We start from the raw sequence: 8491 nt of genomic DNA, 5'->3' as shown, positions 1-8491 counted from the left end.
GCTGGGGTCCTCTAGACCCAGCGCTCTTCCCTGCCTATGCAGGGGGTCGGACTCGATGATCTATTGAGGTCCCTTCCGACCCTAACATCTATGAAAGCCAGAGGCAGTATCTAGACTCTGCTCAGATTCAGCAATCCAAAAAGGTCCAGTGTTGAGGTTGAAGCACAAAAACCTGGCAAGCATCCAGAGAGGGAGCACAACCGGGACTTTGGCCCAGTCAATTTATCTGTTCACTGATATGCTGATTCCAGTTATACCCCATTTCACACACCAGTTTCTATAGGCTGGAATTTAAACTTTGGTTTACTAAACTAAATGACCTGCTTCTTAATTAGTTAGCTGCATTTCGTCTTTAACATAGAATCACAGAAAAGTAAAGCAGCAAGGAACCTCTAGAAGTCAGCCAGTTCAACCTCCTGCCTTAGGCAGGATCATCCCTACGCAAATCATTGTCTAAAGTATAGCAAAGACAATCAATCCTGTTGCACAACTACAGGGCATAATAACCTACCCTGCCACAGGTAAAGCAGTGTCCTGATGCTGCAAGCATTGTTAGAAGGCACTCAAGAGAGCCAAGGAAGATGGCTACAACCTCTTCAATTGGGTTTTATGAACAAGTATCCAACAAAATGATTTATTCATTATTTTAACTCCCAGCTCATTCCTGAGCTACTATTTATTATTTTTACCATTACAATGACAAGGCCTTATCATGGCAAGAACTGCATAAAAGGGTAGGAAGGGAGAAAGGAGATACTCCAAGCCCCCCAAAAGCTTATAATTCAGTCAAAATAAGAAAGAGCAGCTGGATACAGACATAGACAAGGAAGTGCAAGACAACACCAATAATACTGATCAGTATGATCGGCAGCAGTCTCAGCACACTAGCAGGGAGGCAATAGAGGGATAAAGAGAGAGGTGACATCATCAAAATAACAAGCAAGGAAAATGATCCTTTCAGTAATATTCTGAAGTGGGTAGTTGGATTTGTGAAGAACAGGGTAAAAAATATTAATCAGTACATAAAATGGTGAGATTCTAAGTGAGACTTTTAGCTGTAGATGGGTAGGAAAAGACTATTTCCTACATATGTGAAACAATCTGCAATGTTTAAGATGCAACATGAACTTATGAGCCTGGAATCAAAGATAAAACCTAGAATATGGGCATCAGTGTCAGGGTGAGTGAGACAAGTGGGAGAGTGGGCTCAGTTTGCTCCCGATAGAGGCAAACAGGTAGACATGGGTCAGGGAGCACTTTAACAAGTCTGAATTTTCTGAAAATTCAGGTGCATTGATTGCACGTGTAGACATGCCCTCTGAGTACTCCTTATTGAACCATCAGTGCATCTTTTCAGTCTCTATCTGAACTCAGCTCTAACACAGCCCAAATCAGCTTAGCTGTTGTGACTTGATAGGATCATAGGAGGGTGCTATGGCCCTTCCATTTCCTCTTCAAAGATTTGATCTTTGCTAAGAATAAATAGAAATAACTAAACATTTTAATCTGTGGGGATTGAAGATAGTGATGCATTGTTTATAGCCTAACTGCATTCAGAAAGCACTAGGAGAGCCTCTCCATCCTGAACCCACCATCTCCATGTTGCAGAATCAAGTCATAGAGTTTGGATAAATATTAATGACTAGGTGCTTTTCTGAATCTAATGTTATACCAAGTTTTCAACAATCCACTTATCACTAGATTTCAAGAGGGATCCTGTGACAGAAAAACATTATTACTAGATACCATGGCATCTTATTAAGCCATTGTAGAAAACCAAAGGAAAAAGAAACATTAATAAACCTGATTACCTCAACCCCAGTGAAGTGTAGTTGATGATTCAATTAATTTTGGGGAGAATAAAAAAAAAAAAAATCTTATTGGGACAATGGAACATTCTGTTTGCTCTCATTCTTATCTTTACTTTCCCCAAAACCAAGTTCTCTTGTGTATGTTCTGCAAACAAAAATGGGAAACTTGAAATTTGACAGCACTACCTGAAGTAGTATGTCTTTCATTCAAAACCTTGTCCTACTCTATTGCAGCTACACAGTTGGTTCAATAAGAGCTATCACCCTTAGAAATCCTTGCCTATAGCATTACTAGACACTTTCACATCCCAAAAGAAAGTCTCAGTCACAGTTAAAAACAAATTAGTCATATAACTGTTTTCAGCCACAGATATACATCAACTAAACTAAATGCAGGGTAGCTTCTTCCTACCTGGTCCCAGTGACCACAGGCAACACACAACTGCTTTCTGTAGAAAATAGTTCAGTTAAAAAACCAAAAACATACCTTAGTGTAGTTATTGACTTTTCTCCAATATAAATCAGGTGGTTAAGTCCATATTCCTTCTTTACCACAGGTTAGGCCTTAGTTCAAGCTATGCTGCAGGCTAGAAAACTACAAAAGAGACTTAAACTCACTCACTGAAGCAGGCACACTTCTAAGCAGACTATAACAAGGCACACCTGTGGTTTTAGGTGTACTAGCTCCGAGACTCTAGCTCCTCACAGCTGCCCAGTGAAGGTGCTTAACTTCTTCCTGGTTCACACATGGACAGGGAACAAGTGTTCTCACAGAGCAACACATATTAAAAAAGGAAGAAATCTACTGTAGTTTCCTTATAAGAATATATAAATTGAAAAAGAAGACAACAAGAAGCAAATATGCAAGCTAAATTCTTAACACAAAGTTTACCTTTCAAAAATGAATTTACAGTACATGCCTAACCACTTTTACCAGGTTATTTGAATTTTCCACAGAGGAATTCATAGATGGAAGTTAAATTGGGCTGTATTTTATACAGATTACTACTTTAGTCCCTTTGTGGGTCTACCTTAAACTGTACTTTAGGTACCTACGTCCAAAATGAAGATCTCAAACCTGGAGCTTAATTTTCAGTGTGCCTAAGTCTATGACATTAGCCTTACTTATGTATAAGAATTCTGGTTCTTGCCATACCCAATCATACCTCAGTTTTTACTTGTCCCATGCTTAAATCCTGGTGGGATTCATCAATTTGGCATTTTCCTCCATATCTCCCCTGTGAGGCCTCATCCACTAGGCAATCTCAGAACACACCTGGATTGGACTATATATGTAACATTACTGATGGAAATAACAGCAGTGCCATTCATTTTTACTGGTAGCCAAATGGTTGGAAAACTCATCCAGGATGTGGGAGACTGCCTTAATCAACAGGTTAAAAGGTTTGCTGCTAATGCTCTAAATTCCTCTTGTTGATTGCTGTTAACCATTCTATGCAAATTTTAAATATGAAAGGGTAGAGAAGGGAAGGAAAGAGGGTATTGAGAGCAAAAAAACAACATGTGCATGACTGTCCTGCCTAATGGTTAGAGCATTTCCTTTAGAGAAGTTCAACCTGTATGCATGTCCTTGCTTAAATAATGAAATAACCACTGGAGTATGAATAGGAATCCAAGTCTCCTTTCTTCATATGAGCACCTTAACCACTGGACTAGTCATGCCCCTACCTCACTCTGGAAATTGGGGCTGGTACAGTGAACTGAGACTTTATTGTACACAATACTGTTGTAAATAAGTAAGCTGATTTTAGAACTGCTTGTACTTGAACAGGTTTCTAATTTGAGTATTATATTATCAAAGTGAGTTTGCATGCAAATTGAGTTTGTACTCAGGAAGCCTAGCAAATCAGTGCCAGACAAATCTAGTTGCCCTAGGCTGATATACACAATATAAATGAAATAGAATTTGCCATGATGCTACTTAATTTTTTCTCCTTTTTTTTCCTTAGGATTGTACAGATGAACCAGTTACATAGGACAAGAGGATGGGGATTTACTGTGCTTCACATGCTCCATAATAACTGCCCATACACATGCTTTTACCCTGTGGTAAAGGAAAGCTAAACCATATTTGCTTAATCCTCGGTCACTAAGGAATAAGCTATTATGGTTTAGCTTTCATCTACCACAGAGCAAGAGCCTTCCCATAGGCAATTACCATGGAACAGCTGATACACAGTAAATCCTCCAACCCTCCCTATCTCACAGCAATGACTTCATATGCCCATACCCTTAGCCTCCTTTCATTTTTCCCCAATGAAAATTAAGTTCACTAGCATCTATTATAATACTAACATGAGTAGAACTGGTGATGGTCACTAATGTAGCAGAAGTCAATAAACATCAGCATTTGAAATTTTACATTGTAGAGTTTATGAAATAAAGGTGTTACTCTTATGATAATCACCATGATCATATCTATCTTCCTGCATAATATAATTACTTCAGTGAAGGATATCTTCTTTTCATTGCAAATTAAAGGTTCAGTTTCCACATTATTCAGGTTATTCTGTATAATTAATTGTTGAAGCAGATCAAATGTGAAATTTTAATAGTATTAGTTTAAGTCATCACCTTAAGTCACTGCCTTTTATTTTTACCAATTAATGATTTGTTTGAACTGTATCTTATGATACTTGATTAGCCATCTTAAATATACTGGAGGTTACACTGTCTCCATTTATGTGAATCACTAATCACTACTCAATAAATGGTGTCAGAAAGTTTTTGTCTTTGATGTCCTGTTATTCACTGCATTCTTTCTTGCTGGTAGTTAATCAACTGCCTTCCTACTGTGGTCAAAGCAAAGTGTGATAACAATTTTGGAGGTGACCTGGATTAAAAAAAATACTATATTGTCTTCTTTTTGGGTTATTACATGCTCAGCTGTAAAATTCTATTTTGTACCTGCTGGCACATGGCACATTTTTGTCATGAACTTTTGACTATGTAGATCAAAACGTAGTTCCACTGTAAGTTCTGCTATTTAACTGAAGCACATTGTAATGAATGATTAATTAATAGCAGCTCTAAAATGAACTGAATTTTTCTTGCTATCAATCATGGTGCAATAATGTTTCTTTTCAACAGATTGGAACCTGTATAATTGTCAAAATGTGTTAAAACTTCAGGGGGCAGTAAGTCAAATACAAGTAGCCAACTGAGAGAAATTTCTACCTTTGGCTATAAATGAGCATTTTATTTTCATTTCAAACATTTTAATGAGAGAGACTGACCTCTAAAATGTAAATATATCAACATTCTCAAAAGCAATATTTAGTGCATGCAGAAACCCAGAAATGAAGTACCAACTCAAAAAGGAAAAAAAATGAGAATGTTATGGGAATAAGATTAATAGAATAAGAGTGATAGAATCATAGAAAATTAGGGTTGGAAGGGACCTCAGGAGGTTGTCTAGTCCAAACCCCTGCTCAAAGCAGGACCGTCACCAACTAAATCATCCCAGCCAAGGCTTTGTCTAGCCAGGTCTTAAAAACCACCAAGGATGGAGAGTTCTGGGTAACATGTTCCAGTATTTTCTCACTGTGAGAAAATTTTTACTTATATTTAACCTAAACTTCCCTTGCTGCAATGTGATACTGCTTCTCCTTGTTCTGTCATTTGCCACTACCAAGAACAGTCTAGCTCCATCCTCTTTGGAACCACCCTTCAGATACTTGAAGGCTACTATTAAATCCCCCCTCAGTCTTCTCTTATGCAGACTATGTAAGCCATGTTCCCTCAGCCTCTCATCATAAACCTTATGCCCAGGCCCCCTAACCATTTTCATTGCCCTCCACTGAAATCTCTCCAATTTGTCCACATCCTTTCTGTAGTGGGGGGGCCCAAAATTGGACACAGTACTCCAGATGTGGCCTCATCACTGGGCTGAATAAAGGGGAAGAATCACTTCCCGCAATGTGCTGGCAATGTTCTTACTAATGCATACCAATATGCTGTTAGGCTTCCTTGCAACAAGGGCACACTGCTGGCTCATATTCAGCCTATTGTCCATGTAACCCCTAGATCCTTTTCTGCTGAGCTGCTGTTTTGCCAGTCAGTCCCCAGCCTATACTGGTGAATGGGATTGTTCCTTTCTAAGTGTAGGACCCTGCACTTGTCCTTATTGACCCTAATGAGATTTATTTTGGTCCAATCCTCCAATTTGTTGAGGTTTCTCTGAACCCTAGCCCTATTCTACCCACCCAGCTTGGTATCAGCTACAAACTGGCTGAAGGTACACTCCATTCCAGTTCATTGATGAAGATATTGAAAAAAACTGGCCCCAGGACTGACCGCTTGGACACTCCACTTGATACCATCTGCCAACTAGACACTTAACCATTAATCACTACCCTTTGAGCCCAGCAATCAGGCCAGTTTTCTATCCAGCTTACAGTCCATTCATCCAATCTATACTTCCTTAGCTTACTTGTGAGAATGTTGTAGGAGACCATATCAAAAACTTGGCTAAAGTCAAGGTATATCATGCTCACTGCTCTCCCTACATCCACAGAAGCAGTCATCTCATCACTGAAGGCAGTCAGATTGGTCAGGCATGATTTGCCCTTGGTGAATCCATGCTGAGTTTTCCTAATTACATTGTTGTCCTCCAAGTGTTTAGAAATGAATTCCTTAAGGACCTGCTCCATGATTTTTCCAGGGACTGAAATTCATCACATAGCTCAACACTAAATGGATTACTGGAGTAAGAATTATATTTTTTGCTATAGGAAAAGAATATGACTTTAAAAACAATCTGGCACATGGCTGTATAAAGTATAATTTTAGAAAAATAAATGTAAACAGAATTTTTCAAAGTGTACAAGAAGGTCCTCAGAATGTTCTTGCTATTTTTTCACCTCATTGTTTATCTCTTTCTTTCAGGTGACAAACTTTTATGTCCACTTCTTTCAGATCAGAATCCCATGGTTGGCTCCACAGATCATCAAGCTATAGCACTCAGCAAATACAACTGGCTTTGGCTGCTGCTATAATGTTGGACCCCTGAGAAGCAGTCAGCAAAGAAGCTATAACTATAACATTTGCACATGGTATAGCTGCTACATTCAGTGAAGTTCCATGGGACCTCTTGCTTTCCTGCAGTCCTATTTGAGCTACAGCCTACAACATTTAAAAATGTTCAAAAGATGTAATGACTGAATGGACAGACCACTAACTTCAGTATGTGCTATAAAAAACAAAATTCACTCTGGTCCATGACCCCATACTCTCCTTTACTGTAATCTACATCCATCAGGGAAAAAGGAGAGGTCATTTTCTATTAGTATTCCCATTTGGCCATTTGTGATTTCTGTTACAGTTTACATTCCCAGAAAGGGTCAAGCCATGGGAAAAACTGATTGCTGGGGCATTGGCAAGGTTATTTATGGCTTCTCAAGTGAGCACTAAAGTATATGAAGGCTTTCTTCTTCAATGTAGCTGCTTTGTTTGCACTTCTCTGTACTAGCAAATACTAATAAGATTGAATCCAAGGGGTTTTTCATTAATCTTGGACTCCTTTCCTTAAGATGTTTTCAAACTTTTTAGGAGTCTTTGTGGGGAGGGGATGCAGGGGAGAGGTTTATGGAAATGGTCTCACAACCAGCATTAAGGGAGAGAAAAAAGGGAAATACAGCAGATTGGAGGACTTTCACAGGGGTGGGCTGGTTCTGCTGATTGAAAAGCAGAGTACAATCATGCCCACAGACAAGACAGCAGAGTAAGTGGAACTTAAGGGCACCGATAGGCAGAGAGCAGGAGGGACAGCAGAGAAGAATGGGATATGAGTAATCCTAATGGCTGCTAGCCTTGGTTGGAAGGAAGAAGCAGCAGTGCTTCAAAAGCTAGATGGGCCTGGAGTTTTCCCTCTGTAAGAGTCAGTGACTAATAGAATGCAAAGGAAGGACCCTGTTGGGATAGCCACCCCTACCCAGCAGCAGACTCGAAGATATTCTGCTAGAACTTTTTTAGTCCTAATGCCCAAGACAGAGTATCACATCAGCTCTAAGATTCTTGAATAATCTACAGGCTGTCTGTGCTCAATCCACTCTAGGTCTAGTACAGGATTTCTGTTAGCTTAGAACCTACCAGTAGACACTAATGTATCAGTGGACAATTGTGGGTCCAACTGTAGCCCTGTGGGGTCAGGCCAACTCTCAGGATCTCAATATTGCGCTATTAGACAGGAGGGTGTGACACAATTGCACATATACAAACACACAAATCAATTGGGTGCATACACATCCAAACCAGCCTAGGCACATGCATACCTATCACCAATTCAAGCACATACACTATACACCCCAAAAGTTAGACACAGATCACTAATTCATATATCATGCACACAATGCCATATATATATATATATATACACACACACACACTCACCAGTTCACATAATACAACCCACCTACGCATACACACAGGTAAGTTCCTAACTTGGCTGGTACAGTGTGTATGTGTGTCCTTGGGGTACCTGGGATACTTGGGGGAAGGTTCAGGTGAGAGGGAGAGAGTTAAAGTGTAGGGAGCAAAAGTTGCCAGAACTGGGATTAGAACCAGTGGACTACAGAGAAGCTGGCTGAGAAACTGAGGCTTGGGTTTATTTAAGGTAGACTGGGTCTGGAAACTGAGGCAGACAGCTGAGATATTGGGGG

This window comes from Alligator sinensis, unplaced genomic scaffold (genome assembly GCF_000455745.1).
Source record: "Alligator sinensis unplaced genomic scaffold, ASM45574v1 scaffold1075_1, whole genome shotgun sequence".
In the NCBI taxonomy this organism is placed as follows: Eukaryota; Metazoa; Chordata; order Crocodylia; family Alligatoridae; genus Alligator; species Alligator sinensis.
Note: the sequence above shows the minus strand (reverse complement) of the source record.